General features: G+C 50.9%; 1 long non-coding RNA gene across 1 annotated transcript; it reads left to right on the forward strand.

The window, feature by feature from the left end:
• Positions 1–674: 674 nt before the first annotated feature.
• LOC135977655 (uncharacterized) lies at positions 675–11,745 on the forward strand. The gene is made up of 3 exons (XR_010595093.1): positions 675–801; positions 5,517–5,640; positions 11,645–11,745. It is a non-coding gene; the product is annotated as an uncharacterized LOC135977655 (long non-coding RNA).
• Positions 11,746–16,789: the final 5,044 nt, after the last annotated feature.

Consider the following 16,789-nt stretch of genomic DNA (forward strand, 5'->3'; position numbering starts at 1 on the left):
TTGTCCCGTAGAATCACTGGGGACATTAGTGTTTGTCCTTTTCGTTTTACCTTTTCCTCCCTCCCTCCTTCCTTTCTCTTCATCTCTTACTTCTTTTGTCCTTTCTCCTGTTCCCCTCCCACCACCGGGAGTGGTTTGTGTGTGTGTGTGTGTGTGTGTGTGTGTGTTTTGCTGGGGGTTCTCTTCACCTCCCTTTGTGGGGAGTTCATCCAAACCTGTGTGGTTGAAATAGTGCTTGGACTCCACTAACACTAGATGCTGCCATCGTGTGGATTAGCATTGGTGTCTGGGATGACTTGGGGCAAGATCTCAACCTCCCCGCAACCCACTTCACTGCTGGCAGAATCCCACCTGCCACCACTGCTAGAGCCGCCTCCCTGGCCAACCTGGGTGGGGGTGGAGAAGAGGGTTTTGATAACTTGAGCTGTGGTTTGGTGGTGGAACAGCTGTCAAGGGCACTGAGAGGGAGGTAGCAGCAGCTCACCCTTCAAGGAGGGGATTTGGCACTGGAGGTTACTAGAAAGGACAATAAGACTCCATTCTGGGGTTCAGGAGGTGAATTCATCCCTCTGTGGTGGGCAGGTGCTGAGTGGAAATACTGCTGATTCCCGGTGCCCTTAATTCCCCCTGATTCCTCGGGGCGTTTGAGTCTCTGACAGGTTCTCGTTCCCTTGCAGCAGGAGGACGTCACAGCCAAAGCTATGCACCAGCTCCGCATCATCCATCACTTGCGCCAGGTGCCTGAGACACTGCAGGGGCTGTGCCTCTGAGGCCATCAGCAACTCCCGCTCCCTGCTGCAGGTACTGCTTTGATTTACTGTAAATGGGGAGCTAGTGGAAGGGGAAATGGAGCCCCCTGGCACTCACTAAATGGGAAAGTGGTGGATTCTCCATCTCTTGATGTCATTGAATGAAGACTAGATGCCTTTCTGGAATGTGTTTTCTAAGAAAGTAACTGTTGTGCTCTACAGGAAGCCTATGATATGCAGGGGGTTAGATGAGATGCTCTAAAGGTCTCTTGTGGCCATAAAGTCTCCTAATTTTGGAAACACTGAGTGTAGCATTGGGAGCAGCCCCTGATGTTTTAGTGTCTAACCAGTTTGCTTCCTAGAATGAAGACGCATTGAGTGGGGTGATCCACACAGAGTAGCTCAAACCTTCAAAGTGTCAGGCCAGCAGCAGGACATTAGCACTTCCGGGGATGGGTGGGTGTGGTAGTGACATCACAAAGGCCTTTTCAGGACCTCAGCCTATTGGTCAAAGGTGTTAGGGAGGTGGTGACCTCCGAGAGAGATGCTGACATCAGCCAGGCAGGACAGGAGCTTAGGGCCAGGGAAACCTCAGACACCCCTGTGGCTTTCATAGAATCATAGAATCATAGAATATCAGGGTTGGAAGGGACCTCAAGAGGTCATCTAGTCCAACCCCCTCCTCAAAGCAGGACCAATTCCCAACTAAATCATCCCAGCCAGGGCTTTGTCAAGCCGGGTCTTAAAAACCTCCAAGGAAGGAGACTCCACCACCTCCCTAGGTAACGCATTCCAGTGCTTCACCACCCTCCTAGTGAAATAGTGTTTCCTAATATCCAACCTGGACCTCCCCCACTGCAACTTGAGACCATTGCTCCTTGTTCTGTCATCTGCCACCACTGAGAACAACCGAGCTCCATCCTCTTTGAACCCCCCTTCACGTAGTTGAAGGCTGCTATCAAATCCCCCCTCATTCTTCTCTTCTGGAGACTAAACAATCCCAGTTCCCTCAGCCTCTCCTCATAAGTCATGTGCTCCAGACCCCTAATCATTTTTGTTGCTCTCCGCTGGACTCTTTCCAATTTTTCCACATCCTTCTTGTTGTGTGGGGCCTGTCGGAGAAAAACAGAGTTCTCACTATTTGTTTAGGTACAGCAAGTCAGATGCTTTATTAACTCTCACAATTGCCCAGAGGGAGAGAGCTAAGCACGTCTCTCCCAGGTAACTAATTACAGCAAGCATTTATACCTTTCATTACAGAAATAACGAGGGACAGCTGCGTTTTGTTTATACATAGGCCATCTTGATATCTCATTTCTTCACTTGTTTTGACTCTTGCCAACATACAATATTTTCTATACCTTATCTACACAAGGTCTTCTACACCTTATCTATACCAGGTCATAATGACTTCTTACACAGTTCTTTCTCACCCACCTCACACATTCCTCGCTTCTACAAATCTCGCGTTATTAGGGTTACAGTTAGCCTAACTCTTGCTAACGAACTGTCATTCATTGCATCCCCTTCCTGTCAGCTCTTTCTCTGCTTCCACAGGCCCAAAACTGGACACAGTATTCTAGATGAGGCCTCACCAATGTCGAATAAAGGGGAACGATCACGTTCCTCGATCTGCTGGCAATGCCCCTACTTATACAGCCCAAAATGCCGTTAGCCTTCTTGGCAACAAGAGCACACTGTTGACTCATATCCAGCTTCTCGTCCACTGTGACCCCTAGGTCCTTTTCTGCAGAACTGCTACCTAGCCATTCGGTCCCTAGTCTGTAGCAGTGCATGGGATTCTTCCGTCCTAAGTGCAGGACTCTGCACTTGTCCTTGTTGAACTTCATCAGGTTTTTTTCTGCCCAATCCTCTAATTTGTCTAGGTCCCTCTGTATCCGATCCCTACCCTCTAGCGTATCTACCACGCCTCCTAGTTTAGTGTCATCTGCAAACTTGCTGAGAGTGCAGTCCACACCATCCTCCAGATCATTAATAAAGATATTAAACAAAACCGGCCCCAGGACCGACCCTTGGGGCACTACTCCGCTTGAAACCGGCTGCCAACTAGACATGGAGCCATTGATCACTACCTGTTGAGCCCGACGATCCAGCCAGCTTTCTATCCACCTTACAGTCCATTCATCCATCCATCCCATACTTCTTTAACTTGGTGGCAAGAATACTGTGGGAGAGCGTATCAAAAGCTTTGCTAAAGTCAAGGAATAACACATCCACTGCTTTCCCCTCATCCACAGAGCCAGTTATCTCATCATAGAAGGCAATTAGGTTAGTCAGGCACGACTTCCCCTTGGTGAATCCATGCTGACTGTTCCTGATCACTTTCCTCTCCTCTAAGTGTTTCATCATTGATTCCTTGAGGACCTGCTCCATGATTTTTCCAGGGACTGAGGTGAGGCTGACTGGCCTGTAGTTCCCCGGATCCTCCTCCTTCCCTTTTTTAAAGATGGGCACTACATTAGCCTTTTTCCAGTCATCCGGGACCTCCCTCGATCGCCATGAGTTTTCAAAAATAATGGCTAATGGCTGTGCAATCTCATCCGCCAAGTCCTTTAGCACCTTCGGATGCAGCGCATCCAGCCCCATGGAGTTGTGCACGTCCAGTTTTTCTAAATAGTCCCGAACCACTTCTTTCTCCACAGAGGGCTGGTCACCTTCTCCCCATATTGTGCTGCCCAGTGCAGCAGTCTGGGAGCTGACCTTGTTCGTGAAGACAGAGGCAAAAAAAGCATTGAGTACATTAGCTTTTTCCACATCCTCAGTCACTAGGTTGCCTCCCTCATTCAGTAAGGGGCCCACACTTTCCTTGACTTTCTTCTTGTTGCTAACATACCTGAAGAAACCCTTCTTGTTACTCTTAACATCTCTTGCTAGCTGCAACTCCAAGTGTGATTTGGCCTTCCTGATTTCACTCCTGCATGCCTGAGCAATATTTTTATACTCCTCCCTGGTCATTTCTCCAATCTTCCACTTCTTGTAAGCTTCTTTTTTGCGTTTAAGATCAGCAAGGATTTCACTGTTTAGCCAAGCTGGTCGCCTGCCATATTTACTATTCTTTCTACACATCGGGATGGTTTGTTCCTGCAACCGCAATAAGGATTCTTTAAAATACAGCCAGCTCTCCTGGACCCCTTTGCCCTTCATGTTATTCTCCCAGGGGATCCTGCCCATCTGTTCCCTGAGGGAGTCAAAGTCTGCTTTTCTGAAGTCCAGGGTCCGTATTCTGCTGCTCTCCTTTCTTCCTTGTGTCAGGATCCTGAACTCGACCATCTCATGGTCACTGCCTCCCAGGTTCCCATCCACTTTTGCTTCCCCTACTAATTCTTCCCTGTTTGTGAGCAGCAGGTCGAGAAAAGCTCTGCCCCTAGTTGGTTCCTCCAGCACTTGCACCAGGAAATTGTGCCCTACACTTTCCAAAAACTTCCTGGATTGTCTGTGCACCGCTGTATTGCTCTCCTAGCAGATATCAGGGTGATTAAGGTCTCCCATGAGAACCAGGGCCTGCGATCTAGCAACTTCTGCTAGTTCCCAGAAGAAAGCCTCGTCCACCTCATCCCCCTGGTCTGGTGGTCTATACCAGACTCCAACCGTGACATCCCCCTTGTTGCTCACACTTCTCAACTTTATCCAGAGACTCTCAGGTTTTTCTACAGTTTCATACCGGACCTCTGAGCACTCATACTCCTCTCTTACATACAATGCAACTCCCCCACCTTTTCTGCCCTGCCTGTCCTTCCTGAACAGTTTATATCCATCCATGACAGTACTCCAGTCATGTGAGTTATCCTACCAAGTGTCTGTTATTGCTTCAGCAAGTCTCCTTCTCGAGGTCTCTCTTTGAGGACTGAGAGAGTATTAGTGTTCACATGTGTGAGTGCGAGCAGGAGCCTCTTTGGAGTTTTCTCCTTTCCTTTGACGGATTTTACTAGAAAACAGACGTCCCTATTTAGAAGGTAAGAGCCTCCAAGAGCTTTTTGGAACCTGCTCAGTCTGATCCATCTGGTGCCAGCTGAATTCTAGGCATGGAAAACACTAGGTTAAGGTGGCAGAATTTTATTCCCTCTGTGGGATTTTGTCCCGTAGAATCACAGGGGACATTAGTGTTTGTCATTTTCGTTTTACCTTTTCCTCCATCCCTCCTTCCTTTCTCTTCATCTCTTACTTCTTTTGTCCTTTCTCCTGTTCACCTGCCACCACCAGGAGTGGTGTGTGTGTGTGTGTGTGTGTGTGTGTGTGTGTTGCTGGGGGTGCTCTTCACCTCCCCTTGTGGGAAGTTGATCCAAAACTGTGAGGTTGAAATAGTGCTTGAACTCCAATGACACTAGATGCTGCCATCCTGTGGCTTAGCATTAGTGTCTGGGATGATTGGGGCAAGATCTCAACCTCCCCGCAACCCACTTCACTGCTGGCAGAATCCCTCCTGCCCCCCCTGCTAGAGCCGCCTCCCTGGCCAACCTGGGTGGGGGTGGAGAAGAGGGTTCTGATAACTTGAGCTGTGGTTTGGAGGTAGAACAGCTGTCAAGGGTACTGAGGGAGAGGTAGCAGGAGCTCACCCTACAAGGAGGGGGGTTGTCACTGGAGGTTACTAGAAAGGACAAGAAGACTCCATTCTGGGGTTGAGGAGGTGAATTCATCCCTCAGTGGTCGGCAGGTGCTGGGTGGAAATACTGCTGGTTCCAGGTGCCCTTAATTCCTCCTGATTCCTCGGGACGTTTGAGTCTCTGACAGGTTCTCGTTCCCTTGCAGCAGGAGGACGTCACGGCCAAAGCGATGCACCAGCTCCGCATCATCCTGCACTTGCGCCAGGTTCCTGAGACACTGCAGGGGCTGTGCCTCTGAGGCCATCAGCAACTCCCGCTCCCTGCTGCAGGTACTGCTTTGGTTTACTGTAAATGGGGAGCTAGTGGAAGGGGAAATGGAGCCCCCTGGCACTCACTAAAAGGGAAAGTGGTGGATTCTCCATCTCTTGATGTCATTGAATGAAGACTAGATGCCTTTCTGGAATGTGTGCGCCCAAAAAGTAACTATTGTACTATACAGGAGGCCTATGATATGCAGGGGCTTAGATGAGATGCTCTAAAGGTCTCTTGTGGCCATAAAGTCTACAAATTTTGGAAACAGTAGTATTGGGAGCAGCCTCTGATGTTTTACTGTCTAGCCGGCTTGCTTCCTAGAAAGAAGACGCATTGAGTCGGGTGATCCACAGAGAGTACCTGTGTCAAGGCTGAATGCCCACTTTGAAGTTTAGGGTACAAATGTAGGGGCCTGCCTGAAAACTTCTAAGCTTAACCACCATCCCAAGGCTAATTTCCTCCCCTGGGTAGCCTTGAGAAACCTTTCACCAATTCCCTGGTGAATACAGATCCAAACCCCTTGGATCTTAAAACAAGGAGAAATTAACCATCCCCCCTCCTTCCTCCCACCAAGTCCTGGTGAATCAAGATCCAAACTCCTTGGATCTTAAAACAAGGAAAAATCAATCAGGTTCTTAAAAATAAGGCTTTTAATTAAAGAAAAAGGTAAAAATCATCTCTGTAAAATCAGTATGGAAATTAACCTTACAGGGTAATCAAACTTAAAGAGCTCAGAGGACTCCCCTCTAGTCTTAGGTTCAAAGTACAGCAAACAAAGATAAACACTCTAGGAAAAGGTACATTTACAAGTTGAGAAAACAAAGGAAAACTAACACGCCCTGTTTGAAATAGGAGAGACTTGTTTAGAAAGATGTGGAGAACCTGGATTGATGTCTGGTCCCTCTCAGTCCCGAGGGCGAACACCCACACAAACAAAGAACACAAACAAAAGCCTTCCCCTCCCCAAGATTTGAAAGTATCTTGTCCCCTTATTGGTCCTTTAGGTCAGATGCCAGCCAGGTTACCTGAGCTTCTTAACCCTTTACAGGGAAAAGGATTTTGGAATCTCTGGCCAGGAGGGATTTTATAGTACTGTACACAGGACAGCTGTTACCCTTCCCTTTATAGTTATGACAACCTCAAACCTTCAAAGTGTCAGGCCAGCAGCAGGACATTAGCACTTCAGGGTTTGGTTGGGTGTGGCAGTGACATCACAAAGGCCTTTTGCAGGATGTCAGCTTATTGGTCAAATGTGTTAGGGAGGTGGTGACCTCAGAGAGAGATGCTGACATCAGCCTGGCAGGACAGGAGCACAGGGCCAGGGAAACCTCAGAGACCCCTGTGGCTTTGCTTAAGCAAGTCTCCTTCTCGAGGTCTCTCTTTGAGGACTGAGAGAGTATTAGGGTTCACGTACGTGAGTGCGTGCAGGAGCCTCTTTCGAGTTTTCTCCTTTCCTTTTACTGATTTTACTAGAAAACAGACGTCCCTATTAAGAAGGTAAGAGCCTCGGAGAGGTTTGTAACCTTTTCAGTCTGATCCACCTGGTGCCAGCTGAATTCTAGGCATGGAAAACACTAGCTCAAGGTGGCAGAATTTTATTCCCTCCCTGGGATTTTGTCCCGTGGAATCACTGGGGACATTAGGTTTTGTCCTTTTCGTTTTACCTTTTCCTCCATCCCTCCTTCCTTTCTCTTCATCTCTTACTTCTTTTGTCCTTTCTCCTGTTCCCCTCCCACCACCAGGAGTGGGGTGTGTGTGTGTGTGTGTGTTTGTTGTTGGCGGTGCTCTTCACCTCCCCTTGTGGAAAGTTGATCGAATACTGTGAGGTTTAAATAGTGCTTGGACTCCACTGACACTAGATGCTCCCATCCTGTGGCTTAACATGACTGTCTGGGATGACTTGGGGCAAGGTCTCAACCTCCCCGCAACGCACTTTTCTGCTTTCAGAATCCCTGCTGCCCCCCCTCCTAGATCCGCCTCCCTGTCCAACCTGGGTGCGGGTGGAGAAGAGGGTTCTGATAACTTGAGCTGTGGTTTGGAGGTGGAACAGCTGTCAAGGGCACTGAGCAGGAGGTAGCAGGAGCTCATCCTACAAGGAGTGGGGTTGGCACTGGAGGTTACTAGAAAGGACAAGAAGATTCCATTCTGGGGTTGAGGAGGTGAATTGCTCAAAGGTGTTAGGGAGGTGGTGACCTCAGAGAGAGATGCTGATATCAGCCAGGCAGGACAGGGGCCCAGGGCCAGGGAAACCTCAGAGACCCCTGTGGCTTTGCTTCAGGAAGTCTCCTTCTCGAGGTCTCTCTTTGAGGACTGAGAGAGTATTAGGGTTCACATATGTGAATGCGAGGAGGAACCTCTTTCGAGTTGTTTCCTTTCCTTTTACTGATTTTACTAGAAAACAGACGTCCCTGTTGAGAAAGTAAGTGCCTCGGAGAGGTTTGTAACCTGTTCAGTCTGATCCACCTGGTGCCAGCTGAATTCTAGGCATGGAAAACAGTAGTTTAAGATGGCAGAATTTTATTTCATCCCTTGGATTTTGTGCCGTAGAATCACTGGGGACATTAGGGTTTGTCCTTTTTGTTTTACCTTTTCCTCCATCCCTCCTTCCTTTCTCTTCATCTCTTACTTCTTTTCTCCTTTCTCCTGTTCCTCAAAAACTGTGGGGTTGAAATAGTGTTTGGACTCCACTGACACTAGATGCTGCCATCCTGTGGCTTAGCATTAGTGTCTGGGATGACTTGGGGCAAGATCTCAACTTCCCCTCAACCCACTTCACTGCTGCCAGAATCCCTCCTGCCCCCCCTGCTAGAGCCGCCTCCCTGGCCAACCTGGGTGGGGGTGGAGAACAGTGTTTTTTTCATACATTCATAGATTCTAGGACTGGAAGGGACCTCGAGAGGTCATCGAGTCCAGTCCCCTGCCCGCATGGCAGGACCAAATACCATCTAGACCATCCCTGATAGACATTTATCTAACCTACTCTTAAATATCTCAAGAGATGGAGATTCCACAACCTCCCTCGGCAATTTATTCCAGTGTTTAACCACCCTGACAGTTAGGAACTTTTTCCTAATGTCCAACCTAGACCTCCCTTGCTGCAGTTTAAACCATTTGCTTCTGGTTCTATCCTTAGAGGCTAAGGTGAACAAGTTTTCTCCCACCTCCTTATGACACCCTTTTAAATACCTGAAAACTGCTATCATGTCTCCTCTCAGTCTTCTCTTTTCCAAACTAAACAAACCCAATTCTTTCAGCCTTCCTTCATAGGTCATGTTCTCAAGACCTTTAATCATTCTTGTTGCTCTTCTCTGGACCCTTTCCAATTTCTCCACATCTTTTTTAAAATGCGGTGCCCAGAACTGGACACAATACTCCAGCTGAGGCCTAACCAGAGCAGAGTAGAGCGGAAGAATGACTTCTCGTGTCTTGCTCACAACACACCTGTTAATACATCCCAGAATCAGGTTTGCTTTTTTTGCAAGAGCATCACACTGTTGACTCATATTTAGCTTGTGGTCCACTATAACCCCTAGATCCCTTTCTGCCGTACTTCTTCCTAGACAGTCTCTTCCCATTCTGTATGTGTGAAACTGATTGTTCCTTCCTAAGTGGAGCACTTTGCATTTGTCTTTGTTAAACTTCATCCTGTTTAACTCAGACCATTTCTCCAATTTGTCCAGATCATTTTGAATTATGACCCTGTCCTCCAAAGCAGTTGCAATCCCTCCCAGTTTGGTATCATCCGCAAACTTAATAAGCGTACTTTCTATGCCAATATCTAAGTCGTTGATGAAGATATTGAACAGCGCCGGTCCCAAAACAGACCCCTGCGATACCCCACTCGTTATGGCTTTCCAGCAGGATTGGGAACTATTAATAACAACTCTCTGAGTACGGTTATCCAGCCAGTTATGCACCCACCTTATAGTAGCCCCATCTAAATTGTATTTGCCTAGTTTATCAATAAGAATATCATGCGAGACCGTATCAAATGCCTTACTAAAGTCTAGGTATACCACATCCACAGCCTCACCCTTATCCAGAAGGCTCGTTATCCTATCAAAGAAAGCTATCAGATTGGTTTGACGTGATTTGTTCTTCACAAATCCATGATGGCTGTTCCCTATCACCTTACCACCTTCCAAGTGTTTGCAGATGATTTCCTTAATTACTTGCTCCGTTATCTTCCCTGGCACAGAAGTTAAACTCACTGGTCTGTAGTTTCCTGGGTTGTTTTTATTTCCCTTTTTATAGATGGGCACTATATTTGCCCTTTTCCAGTCTTCTGGAATCTCTCCCGTCTCCCATGATTTTCCAAAGATAATAGCTAGAGGCTCAGATACCTCCTCTATTAGCTCCTTGAGTATTCCAGGATGCATTTCATCAGGCCCGGGTGACTTGCAGGCATCTAACTTTTCTAAGTGATTTTTAACTTGTTCTTTTTTTATTTTATCTGCTAAACCTACCCCCTTCCCATTAGCATTCACTATGTTAGGCATTCCTTCAGACTTCTCGGTGAAGACCGAAACAAAGAAGTCATTAAGCATCTCCGCCATTTCCAAGTTTCCTGTTACTGTTTCTCCCTCTTCACTAAGCAGTGGGCCTACCCTGTCTTTGGTCTTCCTCTTGCTTCTAATGTATTGATAAAAAGTCTTCTTGTTTCCCTTTATTCCCGTAGCTAGTTTGAGCTCATTTTGTGCCTTTGCCTTTCTAATCTTGCCCCTGCATTCCTGTGTTGTTTGCCTATATTCATCCTTTGTAATCTGTCCCAGTTTCCATTTTTGATATGACTCCTTTTTATTTTTTAGATCATGCAAGATCTCATGGTTAAGCCAAGGTGGTCTTTTGCCACATTTTCTATCTTTCCTAACCAGCGGAATAGCTTGCTTTTGGGCCCTTAATAGTGTCCCTTTGAAAAACTGCCAACTCTCCTCAGTTGTTTTTCCCCTCAGTCTTGATTCCCATGGGACCTTACCTATCAGCTCTCTGAGCTTACCAAAATCTGCCTTCCTGAAATCCATTGTTTCTATTTTGCTGTTCTCCCTTCTACCCTTCCTTAGAATTGCAAACTCTATGATTTCATGATCACTTTCACCCAGGCTGCCTTCTACTTTCAAATTCTCAACGAGTTCCTCCCTATTTGTTAAAATCAAGTCTAGAACAGCTTCCCCCCAGTAGCTTTTTCAACCTTCTGAAATAAAAAGTTGTCTCCAATGCAGTCCAGGAATTTGTTGGATAGTCTGTGCCCCGCTGTGTTATTTTCCCAACATATATCCGGATAGTTGAAGTCCCCCATCACCACCAAAGCTTGGGCTTTGGATGATTTTGTTAGTTGCTTAAAAAAAGCCTCATCCACCTCTTCCACCTGGTTAGGTGGCCTGTAGTAGACTCCTAGCATGACATCTCCCTTGTTTTTTACCCCTTTTAGCCAATCATGTGTATTATCCCACCAAGCTTCAGTGATGCCAACAATGTCATAGTTGTATTTATTTATTAGCACTTCCAGTTCTTCCTGCTTATTCCCCATACTTCTCGCATTTGTATAGAGACATCTAAGATACTGGTTTGATCTTTCCTCCCAGTTTTGTCCTGACCCTCCTTTCCCTCTGACAATATAGCCCACACTCCCTCTCGTTTTTGACCCATCTCCCCGGTCTCCATGTTCCCCACTTACCTGTGGGCTTTGCTCACCTGTCCCCGTCGAACCTAGTTTAAAGCCCTCCTCACTAGGTTAGCCAGTCTGTGTCCAAAGGTACTAATAACTTGAGCTGTGGTTTGGAGGTGGAACAGCTGTCAAGGGCACTGAGGGGGAGATAGCAGGAGCTCATCCTTCAAGGAGGGGGGTTGGCACTGGAGGTTACTAGAAAGGAGAAGACGACTCCATTCTGGGGTTCAGGAGGTGAATTTATCCCTCAGTGGTGGGCAGGTGATGGGTGGAAGTAGTGCTGGTTCCAGGTGCCCTTAATTCCCGCTGATTCCTCGGGGCGTTTGAGTCTCTGACAGGTTCTCGTTCCCTTGCAGCAGGAGGACGTCACGGCCAAAAGTGATGCACCAGCTCCGCATCATCCGGCACTTGCGCCAGATTCCTGAGACACTGCAGGGGCTGTGCCTCTGAGGCCATCAGCAACTCCCGCTCCCTGCTGCAGGTACTGCTCTGGCTCACTGTAAATGGGGAGCTAGTGGAAGGGGAAATGGAGCCCCGTGGCACTCACTAAAAGGGAAAGTGGTGGTTCTTCTTCGAGTGCTTGCTCATATCCATTCCATTAGGTGTGTGCGCGCCGCGTGCACGATCGTCGGAAGATTTTCTACCCTAGCAACACCGGCGGGTCGGCTGTGGAGCCCCCTAGAGTGGCGCCTTCATGGCGCTGAATATATACCCCAGCCGACCCGGCGCCCCCTCAGTTCCTTCTTACCGCCCCTGACGGTCGTTGGAACTGTGGAGCGCTGCTTAGCTGTTCTCCAGTCTCCCTAGCTTAGTTAGTTATTCGCAGTTATAGTTATAGTTATAGTCCTAGTGTTTATAGTTAAATAGTTCAATAGTTTTAAAAGTTGTTCTAGTTGTTATAATAGTTCAGGGGATTAAGGGGGTCGTCTCCCCCTTTCTCCCCCGGCCGCGGGGCCGGGCTCATGCCCAACGCTCCCGGCTTCAAGCTGTGCGCCTCCTGCGCTAAGCCTATGCCCACGAGCGACCCGCACGACTCCTGTCTGAAGTGCCTGGGAGAGTCCCATCAAACAGATAAGTGCAAGATCTGTAAGGCCTTCAGACCAAGGACCAAGAAGGAGCGGGACTTTCGGCTCCGGCAACTCCTGATGGAGGCGGCACTTAGTCCGGACGCTCCATCTACAAGTCAGGCCCCGGCACCCAGCGCCTCGGTGCGCAGTGCCCCGGCGGCACCGGCTATGACGACCACGCGAGTGGCGTCAGATAAGCCTCCCCGGCACCGGACCTCGTCGGCACCGCAAGCACAGCAAGTGCCTCGGCGCCGGTCATTATCCCCAGGGCATAAAAAAGCCCATAAGACGGGGACCTCCGTGCCGAAGACGCTGGCTCCCCCAGTGCCGGGGGTAGAGCCGCGTCCGCCGGTGGAGCACCGGAAACAGGTGCCTCCAGCACCGTCGACTCCGGCACCGAGGCCGTTGAGTCCGGTGCAGATGGTGTCTCCACCGAGGCCGGCGGTGATACAGTGCCTCCCGTCGACGCCAGAGACCTTCGCGGCGGCGAGAGACTTAATAGCTCTCACGGAGCCGGCACCGCCTCAACCACCGGCACCGACGGCACTGTTGACTCGCCCGGTCCAGTCGAGGGGGAAACCTGCCTTGATGCGCCCTCCATCGCAAGGGCTGGAACCTCGGCACCGATCCAGGTCCCGAAGCAGGTCCCCACGCCGCTCACAGTCCCGGCACCGAATATCACCTCGGCACCGGTCGTACTCGCGGCCAAGATCTTCTTCGCGGCACCGCTCTACGTCTCGGCACCGCTATGATCGTCGGCACCGATCAACGTCGAGACGTAGTTCTCGGCACCGCTACGGTCGACGCTCGACGTCGAGAGGCCGCTCCCGGTACCGGGCATACTCCAGGTCCTCGTCGAGGTCCAGATCCGTCTCCCGGCACCGACGAGGTCATCGGCACCGGTCGCGGTCCCGGCACCGATCGCTGGCACCGCGTAGAGATAGATCATCTCCGGACCGGCACCGTGCGGCACCGCAGCCCACGGGAATCGTCTCGACGCTCTCGGCACCGCCATGGCCATCGAGATCGGTGTCTCGCTCCTCGGAGAACCTCTCGAGATCGGCATACCCCCCTCAGGGGCAAGCCGAGGAACAGGACTTGGGCCATTGGCAGAACATAACAGAGGACCATTCTCATGGCCCATCTCACTGGTCGTTTTGGACCCCGTGGGCGTACCATCAGGCGCAAGGGGCTCCAGTTGCTTCGACCTCTCGCTCCGGTCACTCTGCTAGAAGGGCCCCGGAGTCCACCATCTCTCGGCCTCCGCCAGGGGGCATGGAGGCTTCCGTGTCCGCACCACCTGACGCCCTGGATTCAAGCGCAGGTGATGCTCCGGCCCAGGAGCAGGGAGACCAGGACCCTCCCTTGGATCCTGTTCCACCGGAGGCATCTTCCTCTTCCTCTCCGGATGAGGCAGTGGCGGGCACATCGTGCACAGGTCCACCTCCAATAGATCTTCGGGCTCACCAGGATCTTCTGCGTAGGATGGCCCGTAATATGGACCTGCAGGCGGAGGAGATAGTGGAGGTGCACGACCCCATCGCGAATATCCTCGGAGCGGATGCCCCATCGAGGGTGGCGTTACCCCTGATCCGCACGATACAAGCCAATGCATCTACGATATGGCAGACTCCTGCCTCTATCCCACCCACAGCGAGAGGGGTGGAAAGGAAATACTTTGTCCCGTCTAAAGACTACGGGTACTTGTATACCCACCCCCAGCCGTGTTCACTGGTGGTGGCATCAGTGAACGCAAGGGAGCGCCACGGTCAGCAGGCCGCAGCGCCCAAATCAAAGGAGGCCAAGCGCCTCGATTTATTCGGCCGTAAAGTTTACTCAGCCGGAGGGCTGCAACTTAGAGCGGCTAACCAACAGGCGCTCTTGAGCCGCTATAGCTTTAACTCCTGGAACTCTATGGGGAAGTTCAAGGAGTTGGTTCCCCAAGAGTCCAGGGAGGAGTTTGGAGCCCTGGTAGAGGAAGGTAAGAAGGTGGCTCGGACCTCCTTACAGGCCTCCTTAGACATAGCGGACTCTGCTGCGAGAACCCTGGCCTCAGATATCGCTATGCGGAGGATCTCCTGGCTCCAGGTTTCGGGTCTGCCTCAGGAACTGCAGCAAACCCTGCAGGATCTACCCTTCGAAGGACAAGGGTTGTTTTCAGAAAAGACGGACTCTCGCTTGCAGAGCCTCAAGGACTCCAGGACGATCATGCGTTCCCTGGGGATGCATGTTGTGGGCCCTCAGCGCAGGCCATTCAGACCGCAGCCTCAGCGCTTCTACCCCCCCCGCCTCGTCAGAGACAGGACTCGGCCCGGAGGCGAGGGCGAGGTGGTAGAAGAAGGTGGACCGGCCCTCTACCCGGTCAGAACCAAGGGCCTCCTAGACCACCTTCAGGCCCCAGGCAGAACTTTTGAAGGTGCGGTCGAGGACGGCGCCCCAGTCATCCCCCAGGATCCAGCCCCCTCCTTTCGGGATCGCCTTTCCCATTTCCACCGTGCCTGGTCCCTTATAACCTCGGACCGTTGGGTCCTTCGCACGGTGGACAGGGGATATGCTATCCAGTTTTCTTCAATCCCCTCCTCCTCCCCCCCTTCCCCGTCCCTCTTCAGGGACCCTTCTCACGAGCAACTTCTTATACAGGAAGTTTCCACGCTCCTTGCTATGGGGGCCATAGAGGAGGTTCCAGTGGAGTTGAGGGGCAGGGGATTCTATTCCCGTTACTTCCTCATTCCCAAGTCCAAAGGAGGTCTGCGACCCATCTTGGACTTGCGCGGACTCAACAAATTCGTAGTAAAGTTGAAGTTCCGCATGGTCTCTCTGGGGGCCATTATCCCTTCCCTCGATCCTGGAGACTGGTTCGCCGCCCTCGACATGAAAGACGCATACTTTCACATCCCAATTTACCCGCCTCACAGACGCTTCCTGCGATTCGTGGTAAGCAAGGTGCACTACCAATTTGCAGTCCTTCCCTTCGGCCTATCCTCGGCCCCAAGGGTGTTCACGAAATGTATGGCCGTCGTGGCAGCGTACCTTCGTCGGCAAGGGATACAGGTGTTCCCGTACCTAGACGACTGGCTAGTACGCGGTCGCACCAAAGAGCAAGCTCGAGCTCACATCCACATAATAGTGCACACATTCAACGAGTTGGGCATCCTACTCAACAAGGACAAATCTACTCTAGAACCTACCCAGAGAATAGAATTCATCGGTGCAGTTCTAGACTCCAGACGTGCACAAGCCATCCTGCCAGACAACCGCTTTGGCACCATCACGAGCCTCATTCAAGGACTCAAGGCCTTCCCAACTACCACGGTGAGGTCGTGCCTTACCCTGCTGGGTCACATGGCTTCTTGCACGTACGTAACCAGGCATGCCAGACTTCGGCTTCGCCCACTCCAGACCTGGGTGTCATCGATATACCGCCCACATCGGGACAGCCTGAACATGGTGGTCACGGTCCCGAACTCGGTCCTGACCTCCCTCACATGGCGGCTAGATCACAATGTGGTTTGCGAGGGGATGCCGTTTCACGCCCCACAACCCTCTCTGCACCTGGTCACAGACGCTTCATCTCTGGGTTGGGGCGCCCATCTCAACGAGCACCATACCCAGGGCCGGTGGACTGCACCCCAGCTAGCCCTGCACATCAATGTTCGGGAACTGATGGCGGTGCGCCTGGCGTGCCAGGCATTTCTCAATCTCCTACGTGGCCGCTGTGTGTTAGTTCTCATCGACAACACCACGGCCATGTTTTACATCAACAAGCAAGGAGGAGCACGTTCGTCAATTCTATGCCAAGAGGCCATTCGCCTGTGGGACTTCTGCATCGCCCACTCAATCCATCTCACGGCATCGTTCCTCCCTGGTGTCCAGAACACTTTAGCGGACCGACTCAGCAGGTCCTTTCAGACTCACGAGTGGTCTATCCGTCCGGACATCATACATTCCGTTTTCCAGAAGTGGGGGTTTCCCCAGATAGACCTGTTTGCATCTCGAGACAACAGGAAGTGCCACGTGTTCTGCTCCCTGCAAGGTCGAGCTCCGGGCTCCCTCTCGGATGCGTTTCTCCTTCCCTGGAAAGACCACCTGTTTTATGCCTTCCCTCCGTTTCCTCTCGTCCACAAGGTACTGCTCAAATTGCGCAGAGACCAGGCACAGGTGATTCTGATCGCCCCAGCGTGGCCGAGACAACATTGGTACACCACGCTGTTGGAGCTCTCGGTTCAGACACCGATCCCGCTTCCATTATGTCCGGATCTCATCTCTCAGGACCACGGCCGGCTGCGTCACCCCGACCTGCAATCACTCCACCTCACGGCGTGGCTGCTCCATGGTTCACCCAGGTAGAGCAGCAATGCTCACATTCTGTCCAACAGATTCTGCTGAGCAGTAGGAAGCCCTCAACACGGTCCACGTACCTGGCCAAGTGGAAGC

Source organism: Chrysemys picta, unplaced genomic scaffold (assembly GCF_011386835.1).
Source record: "Chrysemys picta bellii isolate R12L10 unplaced genomic scaffold, ASM1138683v2 scaf7, whole genome shotgun sequence".
Taxonomy (NCBI): Eukaryota; Metazoa; Chordata; order Testudines; family Emydidae; genus Chrysemys; species Chrysemys picta.